Source organism: Vidua chalybeata, chromosome 18 (genome assembly GCF_026979565.1).
Source record: "Vidua chalybeata isolate OUT-0048 chromosome 18, bVidCha1 merged haplotype, whole genome shotgun sequence".
Taxonomy (NCBI): Eukaryota; Metazoa; Chordata; class Aves; order Passeriformes; family Viduidae; genus Vidua; species Vidua chalybeata.
In genome coordinates this window covers 16,430-34,750 of record NC_071547.1, presented here as the reverse complement: position 1 = coordinate 34,750, position 18,321 = coordinate 16,430, and the positions used below count along the sequence as shown (strand labels likewise).

The window sequence follows — 18,321 nt, the reverse complement described above, 5'->3', positions numbered from 1 at the left end:
TCCTTTTCCCTGGGAAAGAAAAGTGGCCAGCCCAGGTTCCTGATGTCAGTTTGTAGGGTTCCCTTGGGACTGTCAGGGCAGCACAGGTTTGAGGTGGGGGCAGCTTGGGTCTGCGACACATCTTCGATCGTTTGGATTTTTGGAGGTGTCCGGCCACTCAGGGCCACAGGCCCCTGGAGACAAAGACCGGTCCTTTTCCCTGGGAAAGAAAAGTGGCCAGCCCAGGTTCCTGATGTCAGTTTGTAGGGTTCCCTTGGGACTGTCAGGGCAGCACAGGTTTGAGGTGGGGGCAGCTTGGGTCTGCGACACATCTTCGATCGTTTGGATTTTTGGAGGTGTCCGGCCACTCAGGGCCACAGGCCCCTGGAGACAAAGACCGGTCCTTTTCCCTGGGAAAGAAAAGTGGCCAGCCCAGGTTCCTGATGTCAGTTTGTAGGGTTCCCTTGGGACTGTCAGGGCAGCACAGGTTTGAGGTGGGGGCAGCTTGGGTCTGCGACACATCTTCGATCGTTTGGATTTTTGGAGGTGTCCGGCCACTCAGGGCCACAGGCCCCTGGAGACAAAGACCGGTCCTTTTCCCTGGGAAAGAAAAGTGGCCAGCCCAGGTTCCTGATGTCAGTTTGTAGGGTTCCCTTGGGACTGTCAGGGCAGCACAGGTTTGAGGTGGGGGCAGCTTGGGTCTGCGACACATCTTCGATCGTTTGGATTTTTGGAGGTGTCCGGCCACTCAGGGCCACAGGCCCCTGGAGACAAAGACCGGTCCTTTTCCCTGGGAAAGAAAAGTGGCCAGCCCAGGTTCCTGATGTCAGTTTGTAGGGTTCCCTTGGGACTGTCAGGGCAGCACAGGTTTGAGGTGGGGGCAGCTTGGGTCTGCGACACATCTTCGATCGTTTGGATTTTTGGAGGTGTCCGGCCACTCAGGGCCACAGGCCCCTGGAGACAAAGATCAGTCCTTTTCCTGGGAAAGAAAAGTGGCCAGCCCAGGTTCCTGATGTCAGTTTGTAGGGTTCCCTTGGGACTGTCAGGGCAGCACAGGTTTGAGGTGGGGGCAGCTTGGGTCTGCGACACATCTTCGATCGTTTGGATTTTTGGAGGTGTCCGGCCACTCAGGGCCACAGGCCCCTGGAGACAAAGACCGGTCCTTTTCCCTGGGAAAGAAAAGTGGCCAGCCCAGGTTCCTGATGTCAGTTTGTAGGGTTCCCTTGGGACTGTCAGGGCAGCACAGGTTTGAGGTGGGGGCAGCTTGGGTCTGCGACACATCTTCGATCGTTTGGATTTTTGGAGGTGTCCGGCCACTCAGGGCCACAGGCCCCTGGAGACAAAGACCGGTCCTTTTCCCTGGGAAAGAAAAGTGGCCAGCCCAGGTTCCTGATGTCAGTTTGTAGGGTTCCCTTGGGACTGTCAGGGCAGCACAGGTTTGAGGTGGGGGCAGCTTGGGTCTGCGACACATCTTCGATCGTTTGGATTTTTGGAGGTGTCCGGCCACTCAGGGCCACAGGCCCCTGGAGACAAAGACCGGTCCTTTTCCCTGGGAAAGAAAAGTGGCCAGCCCAGGTTCCTGATGTCAGTTTGTAGGGTTCCCTTGGGACTGTCAGGGCAGCACAGGTTTGAGGTGGGGGCAGCTTGGGTCTGCGACACATCTTCGATCGTTTGGATTTTTGGAGGTGTCCGGCCACTCAGGGCCACAGGCCCCTGGAGACAAAGACCGGTCCTTTTCCCTGGGAAAGAAAAGTGGCCAGCCCAGGTTCCTGATGTCAGTTTGTAGGGTTCCCTTGGGACTGTCAGGGCAGCACAGGTTTGAGGTGGGGGCAGCTTGGGTCTGCGACACATCTTCGATCGTTTGGATTTTTGGAGGTGTCCGGCCACTCAGGGCCACAGGCCCCTGGAGACAAAGACCGGTCCTTTTCCCTGGGAAAGAAAAGTGGCCAGCCCAGGTTCCTGATGTCAGTTTGTAGGGTTCCCTTGGGACTGTCAGGGCAGCACAGGTTTGAGGTGGGGGCAGCTTGGGTCTGCGACACATCTTCGATCGTTTGGATTTTTGGAGGTGTCCGGCCACTCAGGGCCACAGGCCCCTGGAGACAAAGACCGGTCCTTTTCCCTGGGAAAGAAAAGTGGCCAGCCCAGGTTCCTGATGTCAGTTTGTAGGGTTCCCTTGGGACTGTCAGGGCAGCACAGGTTTGAGGTGGGGGCAGCTTGGGTCTGCGACACATCTTCGATCGTTTGGATTTTTGGAGGTGTCCGGCCACTCAGGGCCACAGGCCCCTGGAGACAAAGACCGGTCCTTTTCCCTGGGAAAGAAAAGTGGCCAGCCCAGGTTCCTGATGTCAGTTTGTAGGGTTCCCTTGGGACTGTCAGGGCAGCACAGGTTTGAGGTGGGGGCAGCTTGGGTCTGCGACACATCTTCGATCGTTTGGATTTTTGGAGGTGTCCGGCCACTCCGGGCCACAGGCCCCTGGAGACCCAGACCGGTCCTTTTTCCTGGGAAAGAAAAGTGGCCAGCCCAGGTTCCTGATGTCAGTTTGTAGGGTTCCCTTGGGACTGTCAGGGCAGCACAGGTTTGAGGTGGGGGCAGCTTGGGTCGGCGACACATCTTCGATCGTTTGGATTTTTGGAGGTGTCCGGCCACTCAGGGCCACAGGCCCCTGGAGACAAAGACCGGTCCTTTTCCCTGGGAAAGAAAAGTGGCCAGCCCAGGTTCCTGATGTCAGTTTGTAGGGTTCCCTTGGGACTGTCAGGGCAGCACAGGTTTGAGGTGGGGGCAGCTTGGGTCTGCGACACATCTTCGATCGTTTGGATTTTTGGAGGTGTCCGGCCACTCAGGGCCACAGGCCCCTGGAGACAAAGACCGGTCCTTTTCCCTGGGAAAGAAAAGTGGCCAGCCCAGGTTCCTGATGTCAGTTTGTAGGGTTCCCTTGGGACTGTCAGGGCAGCACAGGTTTGAGGTGGGGGCAGCTTGGGTCTGCGACACATCTTCGATCGTTTGGATTTTTGGAGGTGTCCGGCCACTCAGGGCCACAGGCCCCTGGAGACAAAGACCGGTCCTTTTCCCTGGGAAAGAAAAGTGGCCAGCCCAGGTTCCTGATGTCAGTTTGTAGGGTTCCCTTGGGACTGTCAGGGCAGCACAGGTTTGAGGTGGGGGCAGCTTGGGTCTGCGACACATCTTCGATCGTTTGGATTTTTGGAGGTGTCCGGCCACTCAGGGCCACAGGCCCCTGGAGACAAAGACCGGTCCTTTTTCCTGGGAAAGAAAAGTGGCCAGCCCAGGTTCCTGATGTCAGTTTGTAGGGTTCCCTTGGGACTGTCAGGGCAGCACAGGTTTGAGGTGGGGGCAGCTTGGGTCAGCGACACATCTTCGATCGTTTCGATTTTTGGAGGTGTCCGGCCACTCAGGGCCACAGGCCCCTGGAGACAAAAATTATCCTTTTCCCTGGGAAAGAAAAGTGGCCAGCCCAGGTTCCTGATGTCAGTTTGTAGGGTTCCCTTGGGACTGTCAGGGCAGCACAGGTTTGAGGTGGGGACAGCTTGGGTCTGCGACACATCTTCGATCGTTTGGATTTTTGGAGGTGTCCGGCCACTCAGGGCCACAGGCCCCTGGAGACAAAGACCGGTCCTTTTCCCTGGGAAAGAAAAGTGGCCAGCCCAGGTTCCTGATGTCAGTTTGTAGGGTTCCCTTGGGACTGTCAGGGCAGCACAGGTTTGAGGTGGGGGCAGCTTGGGTCTGCGACACATCTTCGATCGTTTGGATTTTTGGAGGTGTCCGGCCACTCAGGGCCACAGGCCCCTGGAGACAAAGACCGGTCCTTTTCCCTGGGAAAGAAAAGTGGCCAGCCCAGGTTCCTGATGTCAGTTTGTAGGGTTCCCTTGGGACTGTCAGGGCAGCACAGGTTTGAGGTGGGGGCAGCTTGGGTCTGCGACACATCTTCGATCGTTTGGATTTTTGGAGGTGTCCGGCCACTCAGGGCCACAGGCCCCTGGAGACAAAGACCGGTCCTTTTCCCTGGGAAAGAAAAGTGGCCAGCCCAGGTTCCTGATGTCAGTTTGTAGGGTTCCCTTGGGACTGTCAGGGCAGCACAGGTTTGAGGTGGGGGCAGCTTGGGTCTGCGACACATCTTCGATCGTTTGGATTTTTGGAGGTGTCCGGCCACTCAGGGCCACAGGCCCCTGGAGACAAAGACCGGTCCTTTTCCCTGGGAAAGAAAAGTGGCCAGCCCAGGTTCCTGATGTCAGTTTGTAGGGTTCCCTTGGGACTGTCAGGGCAGCACAGGTTTGAGGTGGGGGCAGCTTGGGTCTGCGACACATCTTCGATCGTTTGGATTTTTGGAGGTGTCCGGCCACTCAGGGCCACAGGCCCCTGGAGACAAAGACCGGTCCTTTTCCCTGGGAAAGAAAAGTGGCCAGCCCAGGTTCCTGATGTCAGTTTGTAGGGTTCCCTTGGGACTGTCAGGGCAGCACAGGTTTGAGGTGGGGGCAGCTTGGGTCTGCGACACATCTTCGATCGTTTGGATTTTTGGAGGTGTCCGGCCACTCAGGGCCACAGGCCCCTGGAGACAAAGACCGGTCCTTTTCCCTGGGAAAGAAAAGTGGCCAGCCCAGGTTCCTGATGTCAGTTTGTAGGGTTCCCTTGGGACTGTCAGGGCAGCACAGGTTTGAGGTGGGGGCAGCTTGGGTCTGCGACACATCTTCGATCGTTTGGATTTTTGGAGGTGTCCGGCCACTCAGGGCCACAGGCCCCTGGAGACAAAGATCGGTCCTTTTCCCTGGGAAAGAAAAGTGGCCAGCCCAGGTTCCTGATGTCAGTTTGTAGGGTTCCCTTGGGACTGTCAGGGCAGCACAGGTTTGAGGTGGGGGCAGCTTGGGTCTGCGACACATCTTCGATTGTTTGGATTTTTGGAGGTGTCCGGCCACTCAGGGCCACAGGCCCCTGGAGACAAAGATCAGTCCTTTTCCCTGGGAAAGAAAAGTGGCCAGCCCAGGTTCCTGATGTCAGTTTGTAGGGTTCCCTTGGGACTGTCAGGGCAGCACAGGTTTGAGGTGGGGGCAGCTTGGGTCTGCGACACATCTTCGATCGTTTGGATTTTTGGAGGTGTCCGGCCACTCAGGGCCACAGGCCCCTGGAGACAAAGACCGGTCCTTTTCCCTGGGAAAGAAAAGTGGCCAGCCCAGGTTCCTGATGTCAGTTTGTAGGGTTCCCTTGGGACTGTCAGGGCAGCACAGGTTTGAGGTGGGGGCAGCTTGGGTCTGCGACACATCTTCGATCGTTTGGATTTTTGGAGGTGTCCGGCCACTCAGGGCCACAGGCCCCTGGAGACAAAGACCGGTCCTTTTCCCTGGGAAAGAAAAGTGGCCAGCCCAGGTTCCTGATGTCAGTTTGTAGGGTTCCCTTGGGACTGTCAGGGCAGCACAGGTTTGAGGTGGGGGCAGCTTGGGTCTGCGACACATCTTCGATCGTTTGGATTTTTGGAGGTGTCCGGCCACTCAGGGCCACAGGCCCCTGGAGACAAAGACCGGTCCTTTTCCCTGGGAAAGAAAAGTGGCCAGCCCAGGTTCCTGATGTCAGTTTGTAGGGTTCCCTTGGGACTGTCAGGGCAGCACAGGTTTGAGGTGGGGGCAGCTTGGGTCTGCGACACATCTTCGATCGTTTGGATTTTTGGAGGTGTCCGGCCACTCAGGGCCACAGGCCCCTGGAGACAAAGACCGGTCCTTTTCCCTGGGAAAGAAAAGTGGCCAGCCCAGGTTCCTGATGTCAGTTTGTAGGGTTCCCTTGGGACTGTCAGGGCAGCACAGGTTTGAGGTGGGGGCAGCTTGGGTCTGCGACACATCTTCGATCGTTTGGATTTTTGGAGGTGTCCGGCCACTCAGGGCCACAGGCCCCTGGAGACAAAGACCGGTCCTTTTCCCTGGGAAAGAAAAGTGGCCAGCCCAGGTTCCTGATGTCAGTTTGTAGGGTTCCCTTGGGACTGTCAGGGCAGCACAGGTTTGAGGTGGGGGCAGCTTGGGTCTGCGACACATCTTCGATCGTTTGGATTTTTGGAGGTGTCCGGCCACTCAGGGCCACAGGCCCCTGGAGACAAAGACCGGTCCTTTTCCCTGGGAAAGAAAAGTGGCCAGCCCAGGTTCCTGATGTCAGTTTGTAGGGTTCCCTTGGGACTGTCAGGGCAGCACAGGTTTGAGGTGGGGGCAGCTTGGGTCTGCGACACATCTTCGATCGTTTGGATTTTTGGAGGTGTCCGGCCACTCAGGGCCACAGGCCCCTGGAGACAAAGACCGGTCCTTTTCCCTGGGAAAGAAAAGTGGCCAGCCCAGGTTCCTGATGTCAGTTTGTAGGGTTCCCTTGGGACTGTCAGGGCAGCACAGGTTTGAGGTGGGGGCAGCTTGGGTCTGCGACACATCTTCGATCGTTTGGATTTTTGGAGGTGTCCGGCCACTTCAGGGCCACAGGCCCCTGGAGACACAGACCGGTCCTTTTCCCTGGGAAAGAAAAGTGGCCAGCCCAGGTTCCTGATGTCAGTTTGTAGGGTTCCCTTGGGACTGTCAGGGCAGCACAGGTTTGAGGTGGGGGCAGCTTGGGTCTGCGACACATCCTCGATCGTTTGGATTTTTGGAGGTGTCCGGCCACTCAGGGCCACAGGCCCCTGGAGACAAAGACCGGTCCTTTTCCCTGGGAAAGAAAAGTGGCCAGCCCAGGTTCCTGATGTCAGTTTGTAGGGTTCCCTTGGGACTGTCAGGGCAGCACAGGTTTGAGGTGGGGGCAGCTTGGGTCTGCGACACATCTTCGATCGTTTGGAATTTTGGAGGTGTCCGGCCACTCAGGGCCACAGGCCCCTGGAGACACAGACCGGTCCTTTTCCCTGGGAAAGAAAAGTGGCCAGCCCAGGTTCCTGATGTCAGTTTGTAGGGTTCCCTTGGGACTGTCAGGGCAGCACAGGTTTGAGGTGGGGGCAGCTTGGGTCTGCGACACATCTTCGATCGTTTTGGATTTTTGGAGGTGTCCGGCCACTCATGGCCACAGGTCCCTGGAGACACAGACCGGTCCTTTTCCCTGGAAAGAAAAGTGGCCAGCCCAGCTTCCTGATGTCAGTTTGTAGGGTTCCCTTGGGACTGTCAGGGCAGCACAGGTTTGAGGTGGGGGCAGCTTGGGTCTGCGACACATCTTCGATCGTTTGGATTTTTGGAGGTGTCCGGCCACTTCAGGGCCACAGGCCCCTGGAGACAAGACCGGTCCTTTTCCCTGGGAAAGAAAAGTGGCCAGCCCAGGTTCCTGATGTCAGTTTGTAGGGTTCCCTTGGGACTGTCAGGGCAGCACAGGTTTGAGGTGGGGGCAGCTTGGGTCTGCGACACATCCTTCGATCGTTTGGATTTTTGGAGGTGTCCGGCCACTTCAGGGCCACAGGCCCCTGGAGGCAAAGATCAGCCCTTTTCCTTGGGAAAGAAAAGTGGCCAGCCCAGGTTCCTGATGTCAGTTTGTAGGGTTCCCTTGGGACTGTCAGGGCAGCACAGGTTTGAGGTGGGGGCAGCTTGGGTCTGCGACACATCCTTCGATCGTTTGGATTTTCTGGAGGTGTCCGGCCACTCAGGGCCACAGGCCCCTGGAGACAAAGACCGGTCCTTTTCCCTGGGAAAGAAAAGTGGCCAGCCCAGGTTCCTGATGTCAGTTTGTAGGGTTCCCTTGGGACTGTCAGGGCAGCACAGGTTTGAGGTGGGGGCAGCTTTGGTCTGCGACACATCTTCGATCGTTTGGATTTTTGGAGGTGTCCGGCCACTCAGGGCCACAGGCCCCTGGAGACACAGACCGGTCCTTTTCCCTGGGAAAGAAAAGTGGCCAGCCCAGGTTCCTGATGTCAGTTTGTAGGGTTCCCTTGGGACTGTCAGGGCAGCACAGGTTTGAGGTGGGGGCAGCTTGGGTCTGCGACACATCTTCGATCGTTTGGATTTTTGGAGGTGTCCGGCCACTTCAGGGCCACAGGCCCCTGGAGACACAGACCGGTCCTTTTCCCTGGGAAAGAAAAGTGGCCAGCCCAGGTTCCTGATGTCAGTTTGTAGGGTTCCCTTGGGACTGTCAGGGCAGCACAGGTTTGAGGTGGGGGCAGCTTGGGTCTGCGACACATCTTCGATCGTTTGGATTTTTGGAGGTGTCCGGCCACTCAGGGCCACAGGTCCCTGGAGACACAGACCGGTCCTTTTTCCCTGGGAAAGAAAATTGGCCAGCCCAGGTTCCTGATGTCAGTTTGTAGGGTTCCCTTGGGACTGTCAGGGCAGCACAGGTTTGAGGTGGGGGCAGCTTGAGTCTGCGACACATCTTCGATCGTTTGGATTTTTGGAGGTGTCCGGCCACTTCAGGGCCACAGGCCCCTGGAGACACAGACCGGTCCTTTTCCCTGGGAAAGAAAAGTGGCCAGCCCAGGTTCCTGATGTCAGTTTGTAGGGTTCCCTTGGGACTGTCAGGGCAGCACAGGTTTGAGGTGGGGGCAGCTTGGGTCTGCGACACATCTTCGATCGTTTGGATTTTTGGAGGTGTCCGGCCACTTCAGGGCCACAGGCCCCTGGAGACACAGACCGGTCCTTTTCCCTGGGAAAGAAAAGTGGCCAGCCCAGGTTCCTGATGTCAGTTTGTAGGGTTCCCTTGGGACTGTCAGGGCAGCACAGGTTTGAGGTGGGGGCAGCTTGGGTCTGCGACACATCTTCGATCGTTTGGATTTTTGGAGGTGTCCGGCCACTTCAGGGCCACAGGCCCCTGGAGACAAAGATCAGTCCTTTTTCCTTGGGAAAGAAAAGTGGCCAGCCCAGGTTCCTGATGTCAGTTTGTAGGGTTCCCTTGGGACTGTCAGGGCAGCACAGGTTTGAGGTGGGGGCAGCTTGGGTCTGCGACACATCTTCGATCGTTTGGATTTTTGGAGGTGTCCGGCCACTTCAGGGCCACAGGCCCCTGGAGACACAGACCGGTCCTTTTCCCTGGGAAAGAAAAGTGGCCAGCCCAGGTTCCTGATGTCAGTTTGTAGGGTTCCCTTGGGACTGTCAGGGCAGCACAGGTTTGAGGTGGGGGCAGCTTGGGTCTGCGACACATCTTCGATCGTTTGGATTTTTGGAGGTGTCCGGCCACTTCAGGGCCACAGGCCCCTGGAGACACAGACCGGTCCTTTTCCCTGGGAAAGAAAAGTGGCCAGCCCAGGTTCCTGATGTCAGTTTGTAGGGTTCCCTTGGGACTGTCAGGGCAGCACAGGTTTGAGGTGGGGGCAGCTTGGGTCTGCGACACATCCTTCGATCGTTTGGATTTTTGGAGGTGTCCGGCCACTTCAGGGCCACAGGCCCCTGGAGACAAGACCGGTCCTTTTCCCTGGGAAAGAAAAGTGGCCAGCCCAGGTTCCTGATGTCAGTTTGTAGGGTTCCCTTGGGACTGTCAGGGCAGCACAGGTTTGAGGTGGGGGCAGCTTGGGTCTGCGACACATCCTTCGATCGTTTGGATTTTTGGAGGTGTCCGGCCACTTCAGGGCCACAGGCCCCTGGAGACACAGACCGGTCCTTTTCCCTGGGAAAGAAAAGTGGCCAGCCCAGGTTCCTGATGTCAGTTTGTAGGGTTCCCTTGGGACTGTCAGGGCAGCACAGGTTTGAGGTGGGGGCAGCTTGGGTCTGCGACACATCTTCGATCGTTTGGATTTTTGGAGGTGTCCGGCCACTTCAGGGCCACAGGCCCCTGGAGACACAGACCGGTCCTTTTCCCTGGGAAAGAAAAGTGGCCAGCCCAGGTTCCTGATGTCAGTTTGTAGGGTTCCCTTGGGACTGTCAGGGCAGCACAGGTTTGAGGTGGGGGCAGCTTGGGTCTGCGACACATCTTCGATCGTTTGGATTTTTGGAGGTGTCCGGCCACTTCAGGGCCACAGGCCCCTGGAGACACAGACCGGTCCTTTTCCCTGGGAAAGAAAAGTGGCCAGCCCAGGTTCCTGATGTCAGTTTGTAGGGTTCCCTTGGGACTGTCAGGGCAGCACAGGTTTGAGGTGGGGGCAGCTTGGGTCTGCGACACATCTTCGATCGTTTGGATTTTTGGAGGTGTCCGGCCACTTCAGGGCCACAGGCCCCTGGAGACACAGACCGGTCCTTTTCCCTGGGAAAGAAAAGTGGCCAGCCCAGGTTCCTGATGTCAGTTTGTAGGGTTCCCTTGGGACTGTCAGGGCAGCACAGGTTTGAGGTGGGGGCAGCTTGGGTCTGCGACACATCTTCGATCGTTTGGATTTTTGGAGGTGTCCGGCCACTTCAGGGCCACAGGCCCCTGGAGACAAAGATCAGTCCTTTTTCCTTGGGAAAGAAAAGTGGCCAGCCCAGGTTCCTGATGTCAGTTTGTAGGGTTCCCTTGGGACTGTCAGGGCAGCACAGGTTTGAGGTGGGGGCAGCTTGGGTCTGCGACACATCTTCGATCGTTTGGATTTTTGGAGGTGTCCGGCCACTTCAGGGCCACAGGCCCCTGGAGACACAGACCGGTCCTTTTCCCTGGGAAAGAAAAGTGGCCAGCCCAGGTTCCTGATGTCAGTTTGTAGGGTTCCCTTGGGACTGTCAGGGCAGCACAGGTTTGAGGTGGGGGCAGCTTGGGTCTGCGACACATCCTCGATCGTTTGGATTTTTGGAGGTGTCCGGCCACTTCAGGGCCACAGGCCCCTGGAGACACAGACCGGTCCTTTTCCCTGGGAAAGAAAAGTGGCCAGCCCAGGTTCCTGATGTCAGTTTGTAGGGTTCCCTTGGGACTGTCAGGGCAGCACAGGTTTGAGGTGGGGGCAGCTTGGGTCTGCGACACATCCTTCGATCGTTTGGATTTTTGGAGGTGTCCGGCCACTTCAGGGCCACAGGCCCCTGGAGACACAGACCGGTCCTTTTCCCTGGGAAAGAAAAGTGGCCAGCCCAGGTTCCTGATGTCAGTTTGTAGGGTTCCCTTGGGACTGTCAGGGCAGCACAGGTTTGAGGTGGGGGCAGCTTGGGTCTGCGACACATCTTCGATCGTTTGGATTTTTGGAGGTGTCCGGCCACTTCAGGGCCACAGGCCCCTGGAGACACAGACCGGTCCTTTTCCCTGGGAAAGAAAAGTGGCCAGCCCAGGTTCCTGATGTCAGTTTGTAGGGTTCCCTTGGGACTGTCAGGGCAGCACAGGTTTGAGGTGGGGGCAGCTTGGGTCTGCGACACATCTTCGATCGTTTGGATTTTTGGAGGTGTCCGGCCACTTCAGGGCCACAGGCCCCTGGAGACACAGACCGGTCCTTTTTCCTGGGAAAGAAAAGTGGCCAGCCCAGGTTCCTGATGTCAGTTTGTAGGGTTCCCTTGGGACTGTCAGGGCAGCACAGGTTTGAGGTGGGGGCAGCTTGGGTCTGCGACACATCCTCGATCGTTTGGATTTTTGGAGGTGTCTGGCCACTTCAGGGCCACAGGCCCCTGGAGACACAGACCGGTCCTTTTCCCTGGGAAAGAAAAGTGGCCAGCCCAGGTTCCTGATGTCAGTTTGTAGGGTTCCCTTGGGACTGTCAGGGCAGCACAGGTTTGAGGTGGGGGCAGCTTGGGTCTGCGACACATCTTCGATCGTTTGGATTTTTGGAGGTGTCCGGCCACTTCAGGGCCACAGGCCCCTGGAGACACAGACCGGTCCTTTTCCCTGGGAAAGAAAAGTGGCCAGCCCAGGTTCCTGATGTCAGTTTGTAGGGTTCCCTTGGGACTGTCAGGGCAGCACAGGTTTGAGGTGGGGGCAGCTTGGGTCTGCGACACATCTTCGATCGTTTGGATTTTTGGAGGTGTCCGGCCACTTCAGGGCCACAGGCCCCTGGGGACACAGACCGGTCCTTTTCCCTGGGAAAGAAAAGTGGCCAGCCCAGGTTCCTGATGTCAGTTTGTAGGGTTGCCTTGGGACTGTCAGGGCAGCACAGGTTTGAGGTGGGGGCAGCTTGGGTCTGCGACACATCTTCGGTCGTTTGGATTTTTGGAGGTGTCCGGCCACTTCAGGGCCACAGGCCCCTGGAGAAAATATCAGCCTTTTTCCTTGGGAAAGAAAAGTGGCCAGCCCAGGTTCCTGATGTCAGTTTGTAGGGTTCCCTTGGGACTGTCAGGGCAGCACAGGTTTGAGGTGGGGGCAGCTTGGGTCTGCGACACATCTTCGATCGTTTGGATTTTTGGAGGTGTCCGGCCACTTCAGGGCCACAGGCCCCTGGAGACACAGACCGGTCCTTTTCCCTGGGAAAGAAAAGTGGCCAGCCCAGGTTCCTGATGTCAGTTTGTAGGGTTCCCTTGGGACTGTCAGGGCAGCACAGGTTTGAGGTGGGGGCAGCTTGGGTCTGCGACACATCTTCGATCGTTTGGATTTTTGGAGGTGTCCGGCCACTTCAGGGCCACAGGCCCCTGGAGACACAGACCGGTCCTTTTCCCTGGGAAAGAAAAGTGGCCAGCCCAGGTTCCTGATGTCAGTTTGTAGGGTTCCCTTGGGACTGTCAGGGCAGCACAGGTTTGAGGTGGGGGCAGCTTGGGTCTGCGACACATCCTTCGATCGTTTGGATTTTTGGAGGTGTCCGGCCACTTCAGGGCCACAGGCCCCTGGAGACACAGACCGGTCCTTTTCCCTGGGAAAGAAAAGTGGCCAGCCCAGGTTCCTGATGTCAGTTTGTAGGGTTCCCTTGGGACTGTCAGGGCAGCACAGGTTTGAGGTGGGGGCAGCTTGGGTCTGCGACACATCTTTGAGAATTTGGATTTTTGGAGGTGTCCGGCCACTTCAGGGCCACAGGCCCCTGGAGGCAAAGACCGGTCCTTTTCCCTGGGAAAGAAAAGTGGCCAGCCCAGGTTCCTGATGTCAGTTTGTAGGGTTCCCTTGGGACTGTCAGGGCAGCACAGGTTTGAGGTGGGGGCAGCTTGGGTCTGCGACACATCTTCGATCGTTTGGATTTTTGGAGGTGTCCGGCCACTTCAGGGCCACAGGCCCCTGGAGACACAGACCGGTCCTTTTCCCTGGGAAAGAAAAGTGGCCAGCCCAGGTTCCTGATGTCAGTTTGTAGGGTTCCCTTGGGACTGTCAGGGCAGCACAGGTTTGAGGTGGGGGCAGCTTGGGTCTGCGACACATCTTCGATCGTTTGGATTTTTGGAGGTGTCCGGCCACTTCAGGGCCACAGGTCCCTGGAGACACAGACCGGTCCTTTTCCCTGGGAAAGAAAAGTGGCCAGCCCAGGTTCCTGATGTCAGTTTGTAGGGTTCCCTTGGGACTGTCAGGGCAGCAGAAATTCTCGGTGGTTACAATTTGGGTGTGGGACTCAGCCTGCCTTATTCATATTTGTGGAGGGAACCGCCCATTCAGGGCCACAGGCCCCTTGAACTTGATCCCCAGCCCTTTTCCCTGTGAAACAAAAACCACCACTCCCGATTTTTATGCTAGTTTGCAGGAGGTTCTTGTCACTGCCAGGGCAGCCCGAATTTTCGGTGGGGGCAGTTTTGCTCCCTTGTAAATCTTGCACCGTTCGGACCTTGAGGTTGCATAATGTCATTTGGGGCCACTGACCTCTGGACCCAATCGCTGGTCCTTTTCCCTGTAAAACCAAACTCTCTCTCACCGTGTATTGATGTCTGTTCACTGGTGGTGTGCTTCACCCCGAGGGCAGCAAGAGTTCTTGGTGTTGGCATCTGTTGTCTGTGAGAAATCGTTCGCTGTCTGCAATTTTGGATGCAATTCCTGTTTGGCTAGGGGCACACAGAGAGGAAAGACTGTTAATTTCCTTGGAAAGTAAAGTCTGACACCCCATTGTTTAAGGGGCAGACAAAGGGCTGCGTAGGGGAGGGAACTCCCCACAGGACCTTTCTTCACCTCATCCCCCACTCCAAAGTGTCGCAGCCCCCCGTGTGACAAGCCGCTTTCAGAGGGTTACCTGGGCACACCTGCACAGGGAGCTGCTAGTCCAGAGGGCCTAACAGGGCTATTCCAAGCGTTCCTCCAGGAACTATGGTTGGAACATCCAGCAGGGACTGGGGAGCAGCGGGACCCACCTGGGCACGGAGCATCCCTTTGAGAAAATGCCAAGGGAAGAGCCCTCTTGCCAAGGGGCAGCACCTGAGCAGGCCAGGCAGCATGTGGGGTTCCATGTGTCACATGTGTGTTTATGTGACACAATAAAAGCCCCAGCATGTGGGCTTTTATTGTGTCAGCCCTTCCCTAGAACCCCCAGACCTTCCACAGCAGTCCCAGAAAAGAGAGGGCTTAGTAGGAGAAAAGGAGTTTAAATTGAGAGAAAAAGCTTCCTTTTCCATTATTTCTTGTGTTCAAATCGTGAGGGAATCCACTTTCCCTGCAATTTTAATGGTCTCAGTGGAAAGAATCCCTGCCTTTTCTATGCTGTTAGGGGTGTTAATTGACAGGGAATCCCCATTTTCCATTATTTTCCAGATTAAATAGAAGGGGAAAACCTTGATAATGTTTTTTATGGGTTTGAATTAAGGGTAACTGCATTTGAATTAAGGGTAACCCTTTGTGTTGTCCTAAGGCTTAAATTGAGGGGAAAGCCCAGCTGTCCCTCCTTCTTAAGGGTTTGGATTGAGGGGAAAATCCCTCTTTCTTCATCACTGGAGAGATTTAAAGGGAGGAAAACCCCTCTTTTCCCAATATTCTCGGGGATTGAATTAAAGGGCAGAAGACATTCATTTGCCATTGTATCAGTTTCAGCGGAGGTAACTGCCCCATTTCCTCCTGTTAAAGGCTTCACTTGAAGGAGGCTCTGTCTTTTTCAGCATTTTAAGGGTTTAAAACTACCTTTCAGGGCACTTCTTTCTGCACCCTAGGACTAAATATCTCAGAGCAGGGCAAGCCTGGCATGTACTTAATCTTTATGCTGCCCGGGAGGCTATTATTTTTCTTATTTTTATTTATAATGTAGATAGCCCTAGGTAGTAGTCCCAAGGAGACAGACTGTTCATATAATTAGTATTCTTCTCCACCCTACTTAGTTACAAGTGGAGTACTACTTAGTAGTCACTGAGGAATAATTATATAAGTTAACAGCAAATTCCCCAACTTATCTAGCTATGCTGCCTAAAAACAAAGTTTTATTTCTTTTTTATTTTCAAATAAACAAAGTTTATTTCTTACCAGCTTTCTGCCCTTTTGTTCCAAGTAGTTGTAGCAAAAAAGAAAGTGCTGTCATTTCCCTGGAGAGTTTTCTTCTGTATCAAGCCCTTTACTCCCCTCAAATTCAAGTCAGAGGAGCCAAACAGCTGCAGCCACTCTGAGGGCTTTTATACCCGGTGGGATTTGCCCCTCTCCTTTCCCAGGCATTGTGGGAACGAGAGGCGGGCCCAATCAGGGGTATATTAACCCCAGCCTTTTCCAGGGGGCTTCATTCCCTCTCTGGAATCTGCTGGGGTAAGAGCTCTCCTCTCATTTTGGTGAAGAGGCTCTTTCAGCTTATCTCAGCTTGTTTTCAGCAGGTGCTTTTGGGCATCTAAAGCAACAGAGGCTTTGAAGAGACTGTGAAGAAAACAACGTTGAATACAGGGAGTATTTAAGTTCATGATTTGGGTTTTGCATTCAGGGGTGGTAAGGTGGTTTTGTAATTTATGATTTTTTTTTTTTTTTTTTTTTTTTTTTTTTTTTTAGGAGGAGTCCAACTTCCTGCAACTCCAGGTTGTGTCAAGTACAACATTTTTTCAGCAGATTCATTGCGTCACAAAAGGTATCTGCCCTGTGTCAAAGATGATGTTTGAGATTGAGGCTTCAGATGAGTTGAGGATTGTGACTAGGAGAGGGAGAGTGAGCAGGGTGCCCGGTTAGGAGTTATTGTGGGGGGTTTTGAAGGCAGCAGGGTGAGAAATGGTGTCTATTTGAGGACCCCCCCAAGGCTTTTCACAAGCATAGCAGAGGCATTCGTGCGTCGTACAGCACACGAGCTCATCCACTGCACTCACAGAAATGCCATGTAACTTTGCCTCTCTCTAATCCAGGTGCCACTCATAATAACAGCCATAGCCTTGGACTCAGGATGAAGCTGGAGACTTGAGGACCCAGGCACGCTCAGAAGAGGATAAGTAGCTGACTTGCTGGGATTTGGCCCACGTAACACTAAACTCATGCATTGATTTTGCTGTTCTTTATTGTAACCAAGAGGCTAACAGGCGATCACACGGCCCTCCGAGGTAGACTCATTTCAGGTCCAACCTGGATTCACATCACCGATCACCCAAAAGATAAGTCGGGGCCACAGCCTGGAGATGGGAGTAGTGGATTGGAAATTCCTGGGATAGATTTGAAAACTAGCAGAGGATAAAGGGATATCTTCTAAGGGACCTCTTAGGACAGCTAAAGGGAGAGGCTCTACTTTTGATTGCAGCTGTAGGGTGTGCAGTGCAGAACAGTTCCGGTCCGTGTTGTGTTGTCCCATGTACCGTGTTATCTGGTGTGTCTTTGGGGTCCCTTGGATCAGATATCCCTGCCTTTTCCCCTCAAGGGCCTTAACACAAGCATCAGCCAGCATCTCTGGGTTCTCGAACGCTCGCACTTCTCGGCACGATGCCGATATCGTTCGTTCTTTTACCGGCAGGCTCGGCCGTCTCTCTCGGTCGCATCTCCGAAGCATCGAGTCGGCCGTCTTTTGAGGCCTCCTTCCCGGCCGTATCACCATCCATCCTTTCCAGCCACGAGCTGTAACATCCTGGGGCTTACCAGATTGTATGGATATGGAAAGCATTCTAAACGTAGCATTGTCTCACAGCCATCCTGATCATTGTGACCAACAGTTCTTTTAACGGGTCACTCTGTTCCAGTCTTCTCCAGGAGCTCTTCTGCTCCTTAGAGCCTCCTCCATCCACCACTGCCAGAGCATCGGTCATCTCTTTTGGCATCCTCTCACTCCTCGCCATTATTCTTCTTGCCAGGAAGTTATCATCCTTGTGTCACGCCGTTCGTATCATAACGTGTTGTTTGTGTCATAACGTGTTGTTTGTGTTTAGCGTCCCCTTGTTTGTCCCGTCCTGTGTCACGGGTGTCTGCACATATTTGTCCCAGAGCTGTTCTGCCCTGCTTCATAGCCTGGTGTAATAGGATAAGTTCTGGGGACTTGAAATTTGCAGTGCAGGGTGTAGTTGGACTCTAGATGGTATTCCTAGATTGGCATAAGGTGTTTGCAGCTGTTAAGTTATCTTGCAACCATTTGACTTTTGTCCTAACTCTCTTTCAGATGCAGGTGGATTAAATCTGTGGCAGAGCCCCCCCAGTCCCTGGAGAGGGGGTTCCCCTGAGCAGGTCAGTCACCGTTTGTCTCTGCAGTGGAAGTATAAATGGTGACTGTGTGTTACAGTACTGTTTTCTGTCTTTATTTTTAGGCATTAAATCTGGATCTCTGCAGTCAAGGTGAGCAGTGACCGGTTGCAGAAACAGGTGTTCTCAGTCAGGTCTCAATTTCTGGTGCAACTCTAAAGCCTCCATTCTTGTTTGTGTGCTTTAGGCAATCCACTCGGAGTATGCCAAGCCCCCGTCACCAACCAGCCGATGGACCGGGTTTCCTGTGCTTGTGAGTCCTCTGGAAGTATTTCAGGGCCGTGATGAAGCCTTGAAATTTTGTATTTCAAGGTCCCATCCGGGTAGCCTTTGGCAAGGGCCGAGGAGTTGCGGCGAGTCGCCGAGGTAGGGAGGGGGAGCCAGGGTCCACTTAGGTTTCAGCAATGCCGAGTCATTTTGTCTCTTCTCAACCCAGGCATACCCTGCGATGACGTCGTCAGCCTCCGAGCACGGCCAAAGCGTGCGGCCCAAGGAGCCGGGCATTCTGAGGAGAACGGTGAGTAGCAGAATTGCTGGGTTTTGTCCGTTGTACAGCTAAGATCACGCAGTGATGTTTGGTGTTCTCGATTGTAGTTGAGCAAGGGACTACAGCCCGGTGATCGTAAGAAAATTCCCAGCAGGCGAGGCGGCCTCCGTTCGCACGCGACGTGGATTCTCATCCCCGGATGTCCGAGAGATAAGTCGAGGGCTACGACCTTGAGAGGGGATGAAAGCGAGGCGCTGGGAGGGCTTTTTGAATCAGCTTTGGTGGCAGGGATGTGCAAGAAGTATCCACTTAGGCCACCTAAAGGGAAAGGGTTTCTTTTGATCACAGTGCTGAGGTGCTCAGGGCAGAGCAGTTCCGGTGTGTGTTGTGTCACTTGTCTATTGTGCATTCTGTGTGTTTGGGTATTTCGTGTCACATGTCTTTTTTACCTTAGCCCTTTGAGGGCCCTATCGGAAACCCTGGCCTCATTTTTGGCATCTGTGATCTCCGCATTCCTTGGACGGGCACCAGTGCAATAGGACTCTTGATTCCGGAGGTCAGACAGGCATCTGAATTGCATCTCTCT

At 54.8% G+C, this 18,321-nt stretch overlaps 1 long non-coding RNA gene across 1 annotated transcript in view; it reads right to left on the bottom strand.

Annotated features, from left to right (window-relative positions):
- Positions 1 to 14,066, bottom strand: part of LOC128797215 (uncharacterized) — a 34,505-nt gene extending 20,439 nt beyond the window's left edge. Inside the window, exons 1-2 of the long non-coding RNA XR_008434051.1 lie at positions 13,990 to 14,066; positions 13,560 to 13,686 (exon numbers count right to left, since the gene is read on the bottom strand). This is a non-coding gene — a long non-coding RNA (uncharacterized LOC128797215). The remainder of the gene's footprint in view (positions 1 to 13,559; positions 13,687 to 13,989) is intronic.
- Positions 14,067 to 18,321: the final 4,255 nt, after the last annotated feature.